The sequence below is a fragment of the Hippocampus bargibanti genome, linkage group LG07, assembly GCF_051943395.1.
Source record: "Hippocampus bargibanti isolate YZ-2025 linkage group LG07, ASM5194339v1, whole genome shotgun sequence".
Classification (NCBI taxonomy): domain Eukaryota; kingdom Metazoa; phylum Chordata; class Actinopteri; order Syngnathiformes; family Syngnathidae; genus Hippocampus; species Hippocampus bargibanti.
Genome location: NC_142740.1, coordinates 5,907,381 through 5,919,543, shown reverse-complemented (window position 1 = coordinate 5,919,543; position 12,163 = coordinate 5,907,381). Strand labels below are relative to the sequence as shown.

Sequence of the window (12,163 nt, the reverse complement as noted above, 5' to 3'; positions counted from 1 at the left end):
GATGGCTTCAAATGACTTCTACCGAACGTATTTTAATAAGATTCCACCGCATATAGCTATGTTTTACGTTTTAAGACTCGCGCTGAATATTCAGGAAGTCTTGTTTTTGAGTTGATGACGAGTCCGTACGTGACGTCACTAAAGGAACGCCCCTGACCGAAAAAAAATACACATTGTAGCAGTCCTTCCATCACGTCAATGTATTTTGATGTACTTGTTTGTTCTGAGAACCTCGTGTTGCGCCAGAAGAGGGCGTCCAAGCTCCATGGAAGGAATTTATCAGCCTGTGGAAACGGGCTGATTCAATCTTCACAAAAGCTCGGTGGCCATTTTGTGCCTTTTTTTTGTGTGAGACATTTCCCCCCGCCCGTTTGCCTCAAAATGACGTGGAATAAATTATTTAATCAATTGCAAACATGTATGCTTTCCTCTTCAGAACTATTTGAATCATATTCATAACGGGTGTGTAACAAGAATGCGTATTCTCCGAATCTGAAGCCATTGTTTTGATTCTCCAGCAATGCAAGACGTCTTGGCGTGACGTCACAAACTGGGGGCGGGACTTTCTGAAAATGCCCAATTCGCAGCTCAATTTTTTGCAGATTTTGGACACTTTAAGTCATTTTTATTGGTGTTTTGCATTTGAATAAAAATATCATACTGCGTGTTTTGGGTATTTTAGATGCTATAAAACGTTTTTCTGTTGTCAGTTAGGAAACAAAAAAGTGATGTCGGTTGTCCTTTAAAAATGAAATGTATTATTATTATTATTAATAATAATAATAATACATTTCATTTTCAAGCGCCTTTCAAAGATCTCAAGGTCACTTAACAGTCACTGTTAGATGTTTTTCTGCGGGTGAGCAGCGGCAGCCATACGCACCAGCGTTTACTCAACCCGGAAGTAACTAAAATAGATAGAAAGCTATCTAGATAGCTAATATATAGCTAATAGATAGCTACCCAGACATCTAGCTAGATAGCCAAACAGCTAATGAATAGTGATAGAGTGCTTATGCACATTAGTAAACATATTACGTTATTTCATGCTTAGATTAGTAAACATATGTTATTTCATGTTTAGCTTAGTACATATTATGAGTATTGGACGTTTAATTTAGTTACATAGCATTATCAAGCTTATTAGTTCAATAGTCGTTGCAAAGAGGCAACAACTCCAATTTCAGTCTAAGGCCCACCCAACACTGAGTTGTTCGTAGCCGATTGGACGGAAGATCGACTTGTCCGCAACTGATTGGTCAGCAGACTGTCGCGGTATTCTTTTAAACTAAGCCTGAAGAGGCAGGCGTTGGTTCTTCTTTTGTCCAGCTCCAACTAGAGATGTTTCTCTCGATTGTTACTGAATAAAGTAGTTTTTGCTGTGTACCAACTATCGACTCAACTGGCATTTCATCAAGACACTCGACGAAGTCCGAACCAGACGAAGATGAATTAATTTAACCCAACAAATAGCTAGCTAGATAGTCAGCTTGATAGCTCGCGAGATAGCTAGCGAGATTGCTACCTAAAATGTAGCCAATATATAGCTAGCCAAATACCCAGATAGCTAGCTAGATAGATATCAAGATATGTAGCGATATAGCTTCCCAGATAGCTAATAGATAGCAAATAGCTAGGTAGCATATGAGCAAAATTATTAACAACGGCAGTTGAAGGCATGAAAAAAAACACTACAAATTAAATATCTTGTAATACCTTGGCTTACGAACTTTATTGCTTCCCAGAAAGTGTGTGTAAGGCAAAAAGTGTGTATTCCAAACATTAATTTCCCCTAGGAAACCATTAAAATGAGAATAATCCGTTCCCACGTCCCCGTAAAACATTATGATTACAAAGGTCAATAAAACGACTTGATTATGTAGTACAGTTTTTCTTTCATTACAATCCAATAGCACATTTATTATACATAAAATAAGGTCTGTTTTGTGTCGTTGTAAGGCTTATTTAGTAGAAAATGATCTATTATGGAGACCTGGGAACGGATTATTCTCATTTTTAATGGTTTCTTATGGGAAATCAATGTTTGGCAGACGAACTTTTCGCCTTATGCACACTTTCTGGGAACCAATTAAGTTCGTAAGCTATTTGATTGTATTTTCTTTCCAATTGTGCATTCACGTGCACCCAACTTCCTCGTTTGCTGAGGAAGGTCAAACCGGGGAGAGAAACAGTCGCATTTTGTCTAACAAACGTCTTTGGGTTGCCTAACAATCGGATGAAGCAATTTGGGAGGCAAAAATGATTCCGTCGGCGAGCGAGTCTCACACGGAGGAAAAGTCAACCTATTCCGGAGCTTCAGGGTCAAGCAACCCAGAAGGCTCCCAGGAGCTCGGATAGTGATTCTATCTCAAAGCTGCGGGGACACGCCAAGGTTACGTGTAGTTCACACAACCCCCCCTTACCCCCCACCGCTGCTTGGGAGAGCGCTTAAGTTGAAACGAGGAAGGAACGAAGGCGCCCATGCAACAAAAAAAAATAAAAAAATCTATTCTTCTTGAAGGTCCAAACGTGGACGTGGAAGTCACTCGACTGAATTCTCATTATCTTCTACATCAATTCGGGATTATGGAAATGTGATGCAAATCGAATGGACTTTCCAATTGCGACAGTCCCGACCGAGCATGTTGAAAATGTCACAGTGACAATTTAAAGGACAACCGACACCATTTTTTTGTTTTTTACCTGACATCAGAAACATGTTTTAAAGCATCTAAGATACCCAAAACGCACAGGCTGATATTTTTAGTCAAATGCAAAACACCAATAAAAATGAGTTCAAGTGTGTCAAAATTACTTAAAAATGACCTCGGAGATGGCGAGTTTCAGAAGGTCCCGCCCCCTTGTTCGTGATGCCACCCCAGGACGTCTTGCCTTGCTCTCGAATCAAAACAATGGCTTCAGATTCGGAGAAGATGCTTTCTTGTTACTCATCCAGTTATGAATATGATTGAAATAGTTCTGAAGAGGAAAGCATAAATGTTTGCAATCCATTAAAGAAGTTATTACGTGTCATTTTGAGGCATCTGGACTGAAATGTAGCATCCCAGAAAATGCACAAGATGGCACGCGCCATCACGCGCCAGCGTTCACTCAACCCGGAAGCTATTATGCAGCTAGCTAGCTAGATTTCTATCTACGGGTAACATCCGACTTACGCCCGAGTTCCGTTCCCACCAAATGGTCGTAAGTCAAAATGGTCGTAAGTCAAAATCCATTAAAAATGTTGAATAGAGACTCAGAGGCGCAGTGACTCGCAAACTCCCCCCTCTAGTGCCATCACGCGGTCGATTGCTGTGCGAGAGTCAGATGCTGGCTGGGCCAAAATGGTCGTAAACGTTGCTGGCCTGCTCGCGCGCTGCGGTGCCAGGCGTAAAATTACATTTTTAAAAATAGCGTCTGGAGGTCGTGGCCGTACGTACGGGATGTCGTAAGTCGAGCCGGTTGTAAGTCGGATGTTAGCTGTATTTGATATACCTAATAGATAGCCAGATAGATAGCTATCGAGCCAGCTAGATAGCTAGCGAGCCAGCCAGCGAGATAGCTAGCTAGATAGCTAGCGAGCCATCTAGATAGCTTGCTAGCCAGCTAATAAATAGCAAATGGATAGCAAATAGCTAGCTAGCATTTAATCATTTTCATCCGAACGTCAAGTAGACTCTTGATATTGATTGATCTGAGGACCGGTAATGGTCCACGGCCCAGGGGTTGGAGACCGCTGCTTTAGAGAACTTCAAATAAGCTAAAACGAGGACGACGGGTAAAAGGTATTTCTCGATTGGCCTTTGTAGAAGGCAAGATTCTATCATTTGAAAAGACAAATTAGTGTTTTCAAACGGACCCAATTGAAGGTCATTATCACCAGTGGACAACATGAATTAGGCATCGGCCAAATGAGCGAGCGGCGGCGTGTCAGGCCTCCGAAAACACCGGAAAGCTGTGAGGATTGCTAGCGCTTCTGGAATGACCCGAGCGAAGCCCCATCAAAGTTAATTGCTCCCAGTCGGACGATGACCAAGCGTGACAGATTGAATAGCCTCATCCATTCACGTTCACGGCCACGGAATGGATCTCCGTGGGTGAAAGAGGAATGGTGGGGGTGGGCGGAGGTGAAGGGAGTGAAGGGAGACTGCCACGCTATCCATCACCTTTAGAACGCAAACATTCTTGAGAGTCATTCAATCAGGACTGATGAAAAACTGCTGGGTGGGGGGAGAAAAAAATCATACCAGTCCCATTCACTTGCGGAGCTACGGAGCTAGAGAGGGGTGGGGGGGAGTGAGAAGGACAGTGAGAGTTGTAGTGAGAGAAGGGGTGGGAGTGAAGGTCAGGGTGGGGGTAAGGATGGGAGTGGATGTTGGTGTGAAGGTGGAGGTAAGGGTGGGAGTAAAAGTGGGGGTAAGGGTTGGAGTGAGAGTGGGAGATTGAGTGAGAGTGAAAGTGGGGGTGGGAGTTAGTGGGAGTGAGGGTGTGGGTAAGGATGGGAGTGAAGGTGAGGGTGGGGATAAGGGTGGGAGTGGGAATTTGTTTGGGAGTGAGGGTGGTAGAGGGGGGGTGTGAGGGTGGAGGTAAGGGTGGGAGTGCGGGTGGGAGTTTGAGTGAGAGTGAAAGTGGGGGTGGGAGTGAGTGTGGGGGTAAGGGTGGGAGTGAGAGTGGGAGTTTAAGTGAAAGTGGGAGTGAGGGTGAGAATGAGTGGGAGTGGTAGTGAGAGTGGGGGTGGGAGTGAAGGTGAGGTTGGGGTTAAGGGTGGGAGTGGGAGTTTGATTGGGATTGAGGGTGGGAGTGAGAGTAGGATGGGTGTGAGGGTGGGAGTGATGGTGGTAATGAGAGTGGGGGTTGGTGTGAGGGTGGAGGTAAGGGTGGGAGTGAGAGTGGGAGTTTGAGTGAGACTGAAAGTGGGGGTGGCAGTGGGAGTGGGGGTAAGGGTGGGAGTGAGAGTGGGAGTTTGAGTAAGTGAAAGTGGGAGTGAGGGTGAGAATGAGTGGGAGTGGTAGTGAGAGTGGGGGTGGGAGTGAAGGTGAGGTTGGGGTTAAGGGTGGGAGTGGGAGTTTGATTGGGAGTGATGGTGGTAGTGAAAGTGGGGGTGGGTGTGAGGGTGGAGGTAAGGGTGGTAGTGGGAGTTTGAGTGAGAATGTGGATAAGGATGGGAGTGAGAGTGGAAGTGGGAGTGAGAGTGGAAGTTTGAGTGAGAGTGAAAGTTTGAGTGAGAGTGAGAGTGGAAGTGAAAGTGGAAGTGAGTGGGAGTGGTAGTGAGTGTGGGGGTGCGAGTGAAGGTGAGGTTGGGGTTAAGGGTGGGAGTTTGATTGGGATTGAGGGTGGGAGTGAGAGTAGGTTGGGTGTGAGGGTGGGAGTGATGGTGGTAATGAGAGTGGGGGTTGGTGTGAGGGTGGAGGTGAGGGTTGGAGTGAGAGTGGGAGATTGAGTGAGAGTGAAAGTGGGGGTAGGAGTGAGTGGGAGTGAGGGTGTGGGTAAGGATGGGAGTGAAGGTGAGGGTGGGGATAAGGGTGGGAGTGGGAATTTGTTTGGGAGTGAGGGTGGTAGAGAGTGGGGTGGGTGTGAGGGTGGAGGTAAGGGTGGGAATGCGGGTGGGAGTTTGAGTGAGAGTGAAAGTGGGGGTGGGAGTGAGTGTGGGGGTAAGGGTGGGAGTGAGTGTGGGGGTAAGGGTGGGAGTGAGAGTGAAAGTGGAAGTGAGTGGGAGTGGTAGTGAGTGTGGGGGTGCGAGTGAAGGTGAGGTTGGGGTTAAGGGTGGGAGTGGGAGTTTGATTGGGATTGAGGGTGGGAGTGAGAGTAGGATGGGTGTGAGGGTGGGAGTGATGGTGGTAATGAGAGTGGGGGTTGGTGTGAGGGTGGAGGTAAGGGTGGGAGTGAGAGTGGGAGTTTGAGTGAGACTGAAAGTGGGGGTGGCAGTGGGAGTGAGACTGGGAGTGCGAGTGGGAGTTAAAGTTGGTAGGGGTGGGAGTGAGTGTGGTAGTGAAGGCTAGATTGAATGAGAGTGGGGTGGGAGTGAGATTGAGAGTGTGAGTATGGCTGGGGATTGTGGGTGGGATACAGAGTGGGAGTGAGAGTGAGTATCGGATGGGAGTGGGAGTTGGGACTGACAGTGGGAGTGAAAGTGGGAGTAAGTGTGGGAGATAGCGTGGGAGTGAGAGTCAGGGTAGCAGTAAGGGTGGTGGCAGGGGTGGGAGTGAGAGTGGGAGTGAGAATGGGAGTAAGAGTGGAAGATGGGGCGGGAGTGGGAGTGAGTGTGGCAGTGATGGTTGGAGTCAGGGTAGAGGCAGGGGTGGGAGTGAGAGTGAGAGTTGGGATGGGCGTGTGAGTGGGAGCGGAAGTGAAAACCCTTTTGTGCCCCCAAAATAGTTGTCACATTTACAGAGTGGAGTAAATAGCAAAAGTCGGGCCAGAACAAGAAGAGGTCAAAGCAAATGTCGAAGGGCAACAGCCCATCAGCACAACCGCCATTTTCTGCCATGGCTTTCTTGGTGCACTTTTAAAGGACAACCGACGTCTTCGGACAAGTTGTGTCCATAATTTGTAAAATGGTTTCAAATGACTTCTACTGAGCGTATTTTACAAAGATTCCACCGCATATAGCTTTATTTTACTTTTTAAGACTTGCGCTGAATATTCCGGAAGTCTTGTCTTTGAGTTGTTGACGAGTCAATACGTGACGTCACTGAAGGAATGCCCCTGACCGAAAAAAAGGACACATTGTAGCAGTCCTTCCATCACGTCAATGCTTGTTTGGTCTGAAACCCTCCTGTTGCACCAGAAAGAGACAGAAGAGGGCGTCCAAGCTCCATGTAAGGAATTTATCAGCCTGTGGAAACGGGCTGATTCATTCCTCACAAAAGCTCGGTGGCCATTTTGTGCCTCTTTTCGGGTGAGACATTTCCCCCCAATGTTGCCTCAAAATGGCACGGAATAAATTATTTAATCGATTGCAAACATGTATGCTTTCCTCTTCAGAACTATTTCAATCATATTCATAACTGGATGTGTAACAAGAAAGCATATTCTCCGAATCTGAATCCATTGTTTTGATTCTCCAGCAATGCAAGACGTGTTGGTGTGACGTCACGAACAAGGGGGCGGGACTTTCTGGAAATGCCCAATTCACAGCTCAATTTTTTGCAGATTTTGGACACTTTAAGTCATTTTTATTGGTGTTTTGCATTAAAATAAAAATATACTGCGTGTTTTGGGTATTTTAGATGCTATAAAATGTTTTTCTGATGTCAGGAAACAAAAAAGTGACATCGGTTGTCCTTTAAGGTTAAACATGGAATACTGGAGGGAGACATCAACTTGAAAGCGGAGCAAAACTCTCCGTCATTTGCGAGTCGTTTGCGAGAAAGAGCAGACGAGACGATTACTCAGCGATTATTTAGCGGGATGGGATACGGCTCGTTGAACAATTTGTGCAGTGCCACTTAACTGTAAGCAAGCCAGGCCTCCGTTTTGAAATCACTAAACACCCCGACACCTTTCACAATCACGTATTTCTAATAATAATAATAATAATAATAATAATAGTAATAATAATAATAATAATAATACAGTGAGACCTCAACTTACGAACTTAATTGGTTCCCTGACAGAGTGTGTAAGGCGAAAAGTGTGTATCTCAAAAAAAAAAAAAATCCAATAGGAAACCATTAAAATGGGAACAATCCGTTCCCGGGTTTCCATAAAATATACTTTTCAAGTAAATAAGCCTTAAAACTAAACACAACATACCTTATTCTATATATAATAAATGTGCTATTGTATTGTAATGAAAGAAATACACTGCATTGTATCATAAAGTCACGTTATTTACATATGTGATGGTCATTGATGGCTTGATGGAATGGCGTTGAAGGTCCAAGGTCAAAGGGAATTGCTGTTTGGAAAGAGAGGCGCATTACATGAGGACTGTAATTAAAGAAATAAACTGTGCTGTAAAAAGTTTTATTTACCTTTTTGATGGTGGTTGATGGCTTATGGAAGGAGAGTCACCTTCGATAAGGACTGTAGGTAACTTAACCTCTGGTGTGGCTTCTCTTCTTTTTTCTTTGGAGACTTCTCATCATTTTTGCTGATTAAAAACCTCTTAATTGACACCTGTTGCTTTCTGACTTGGAAGGTCTTACGAAGCTGAGGCATCACATTATTGTTCGTCATGTTGATGATTGTCATAGCCACAGTCTTTTCTGGATGGAACTGCTCGGTAAAAGCCTGCACATCATTCCACTTTGCCAACATTGTCTTTATGAGCGACCTTGATGCTGCAGCCATCTCCTCCTCAGATGTTCTGTTACTGGTTTTAAAATCCTCAACAAGCGCCGAACTTCCAGGTTGGCGCATGACGATATCGGCGTGAATTAGCCGTGCTTTCTCGCATAAAATAGCTTGACTCACGCTGTCGTCAGATAGCTGCTTTTCGTTAATCCAAATTAACAGGAGTTTTTCAACTTCTTCGATTGCCCGAGACTGTCGCTTTAAGAGCACGGAAACACCTTTTGCAACAGACGCACCTTTGATGGCTTCTCTGTTCCGGAGAATGGTAGCAATGGTTGACTTAGCATAGCCGTGCTCGGCCACTAAATCACACAAACGCACACCTCGTTCGTGTTTTTCAATTATCTCCTTCTTCTCAGCGACGGTGATTTTATTTTGTGTCTTCTTGGGCTGAACACGAACCTGTGGTGTTTTTTTTTTCGCTCCCATCATAGTAAAATGATCAGCAAAACGCTCCAAGTAGGCGATCGACGTGTGCATTCAATGAGAGGGGGTGTGGAAAGTAGCGGTGGCTGGAGCGCTGTTCGGTCGTGTGCTTCCGCCGAAGATCACTCCGCCAGATCCGAAGGTCGTGTGCTTGATGGACCAGCCGTGGTGGGTGTGTAATATGAAAATAGTGCTTATTATAAGTGTCTTGGCAAACTACAAATATGGCCGAAGCTGTAGCCCAAAGATGAGTTTGGCACCATTTTTTCCCCCGGAGGAGAGAACTGGAATAAAAACAAATGTGCCAGCAGCTGAAAGCCATTCAGTAATCAGGAAGGCTCTCACCAGAAGAAACAATAAGTTTTAATTTTCATAAATTTGACGTTCGTAAGATGAAAAGTTCGTAATATAAGGCGTTCGTAAGTTGAGGTCTCACTGTAATAATAATAATAACAATAATAATAATAATAATAATAATAATAATAATAATAATACATTTCATTTCTCAGCGCCTTTCAAAACTCTCATGGTCACTTTACAGTCACAGGATACATTTTTCAGTGGGTGAGCAGCGGCAGCCACACGCGCCAGCGTCCACTCAAATAGATAGAAAGCTAGCGGGCTAGCTAATAGATAACCAGCTGGCTAGCTTGCAAATAGATAGCAAGCTAGCCAGCCATATAGCCAATAGATAGCAAATAGATAGCTAGCTGGGTAGTCAGCTAGGTAGCCAGCTAGATAGCAAGCATTATAGCCAGGTAGCTAATAGACAGACATAGCAAATAGATAGCTAGCTAGGTAGCCAGCCAGGTAACCAGCTAGATAACCATCAAGATGGCTAGATAGCCAGTCAGCTAGCTAATAGACAGCAAATAGATATCATATACATAGCTAGCTAGGTAACCAACTAGTCAGCTAATAGATAGATAACTAGCTAGCCAGCCAGATAGCTAATAGACAGCAAATAGCTAGCAATTAAATGACACCGTTTGGCTCTTTTGCTTCAAATCGACATGTCAATCAAGAGAGTGGTGCCGGTTTTTAGCTGCGGGGCTTCCTCAACCTTTGTGGGATGTTGTGCGCCTTTCAAAACTCTCAAGGACACTTTACAGATTTATTTTGTGCGGGTGAGCAGCGGTAGCCATTCGCACCAGTGTTCACTCTACCCAAAAGTAACACAGCAGCAAAGTTATGAAAGGAAGAGGAATGGAAAGAAAGAAGTACAAAAACAAAATACAGGAGCTGCTGGAAAGGCAGCCACTCTTGCGGCGCCATCTTGAAGTAAAAAAACAACAACAAAAAAGATCCCCTGCGAGCGCAACTTCAAAAATACCATTTTACATCTCCACCGAGAAGCATATTTTTCATTTATTTTCCCGTTCCGCTAGCGAAACTGCTGTCACTGATCAATGTCACCGCTGATGATTTATTTTGGAGGAGATGTCTTTTTTTTTTTTTTTTGCGCCACATACCCACCATGTCATTCTGTCAAATTCATTGAGTGCGCACCCGTAGCAATTTCATGACATACACTTGAGATTTCTTTTTTGCAGCCAAAAATATGAATAGCAATACGATGCAAATTATTTGTCATCGCTTCAGTTCCTTCGAGCATTCGTCACCATTTGTCACTTTGTGTGTGTGTGTGTGTGTGTGTGTGTGTATGTGTGTGTGTGCGCGGCTCAAACACCAAGTCCCCATTATGTGGCAAAAATGTGACTGTGTTGTTGCTTATGTGCATCAAACATGAAGTTCCCACCTTGTAGCAAAACCGTGAGTGTGCGCATGTCGGCCTCTGTGGTTCACATACCAAATCCCCACCATGTAGCAAAAACATGAATATGCGTGTGCATCAAACACCATGTCCCCATTATGTGGCAAAAAAACGTGACTGCGTGGTTGCCTGTGTGCATCACACACCAAGTCCCCACCATATAGCAAAACCGTGTTTTTGTGTATGCCTGTGTGAATGAACCACCAAGTCCCCACCATGTACCAAACACGTGAATATGTGTATGCAACAAACACCAAATCCCCATTATGTAGCAAAAATGTGACTGTGGTTGCCTGTGTGCTTCTAACACCAAGTAACCCACCATGTAGCAAAACAGGGTACGTGTGTGTGGCGGCCTGTGTGCATCAAAAACCAAGTCCCCATTATTTTGCAAAAACGTGACTGTGTGGTTGCCTGTGTGCATCAAACACCAAGTAACCCACCATGTAGCAAAACAGGGTACGTGTGTGTGTCGGCCTGTGTGCATCAAAAACCAAGTCCCCATTATTTTGTAAAAACGTGTGTGGGTGCATGTGTGTGTTTGTGCCTCAAATACCAAGTCCCCACCATTAAGAAAGAAACTGTGAACGTGTGTGTGTCTGTGTGCATCAAAACCATGTCCCCAAACATGAATATGTGTTTACCCTCGTACATCAAACACAAAGTCCCCACCATGTGGCAAAAACGTGACTGTGTGTGCATGTATCAAACACCAAGTCCCCTCCATGACGAACAAAATGTGAATTTGTGTGTGCCTGTGCGTCAAACACCAGGTCCCCACTATGTAGCAAAAAGTGACTGTGTTGGCCTGTGTACATCAAACACCAGGTCCCCACTATATCCCAAAACATGAATCTGTGTGTGTGCGTGATTGTGAAAATAGCCTAATCCATGCCGATTGAGATGTTAGCATAAAGTCCATCCATTTGATTTCACCATTTGCGTGCCTTATTGGAGATTTTTTTTCTCCCTGATGCTACGAACGTTTATGGCCGTCAAGTGATTCACCGACGCGCCCACTCGCAAACAACAACTGTCCAACTGTCGCCACGACGACGAGTTGAGACGAATATCTTCGCGGCCCCATCCGTCTGCGCCACCTTCGTCTTGATCTCCGGTCAAGGGATGTCAATCATATCTCTCAACTCTGTGCAACAGGTCAACCTTTTTTGTGGCGATGGATGACACAAATGGACGTTGCTCGACTTGACCGGGCTTGTCGCTTTAGCCTTCATCGGCGCTGTCACTTCCTCTCCTGGAACGTGTCTTGAAAGACCTCTTGGTCACGTCACCAGGAAGTATTGGCAGATGCGATCAAGGTTGACGCGACCGCCAAAACTGTCAACCGGGTTTGAGTTTTTCTCTTCACCAACTGTCTTCAAGACATTTGAAAATTGTCTTCAAGACAATTTTCGGGCAAACTCAAAGAATCCGTTCTCTCACCTTCTTGGAGGTCTTTCTTCTGATTCTGAGTCTTTCTTGGAGAATCAGAGTCAGAAAGCCTTTAAAGCAGTGGTCCCCAACCTTTTTTTTGCGCCACGGACCGGTTTAATGTCAGACGATATTTTCACAGACCGGCGGGTAAATACAACAAACTCATTTTGCTAGCTTACGGTGTGCTAATTTTAGCGGTCTGTATCACGTGACCTAGAAAAGCGTTTTGAC

General features: G+C 44.9%; 1 protein-coding gene across 9 annotated transcripts in view; it reads left to right on the top strand.

Moving 5' to 3' along the window:
- LOC148895280 (protein CFDP2-like) overlaps positions 1–12,163 on the top strand; it is a 251,007-nt gene that overhangs the window by 147,928 nt on the left and 90,916 nt on the right. The window lies entirely within an intron of this gene.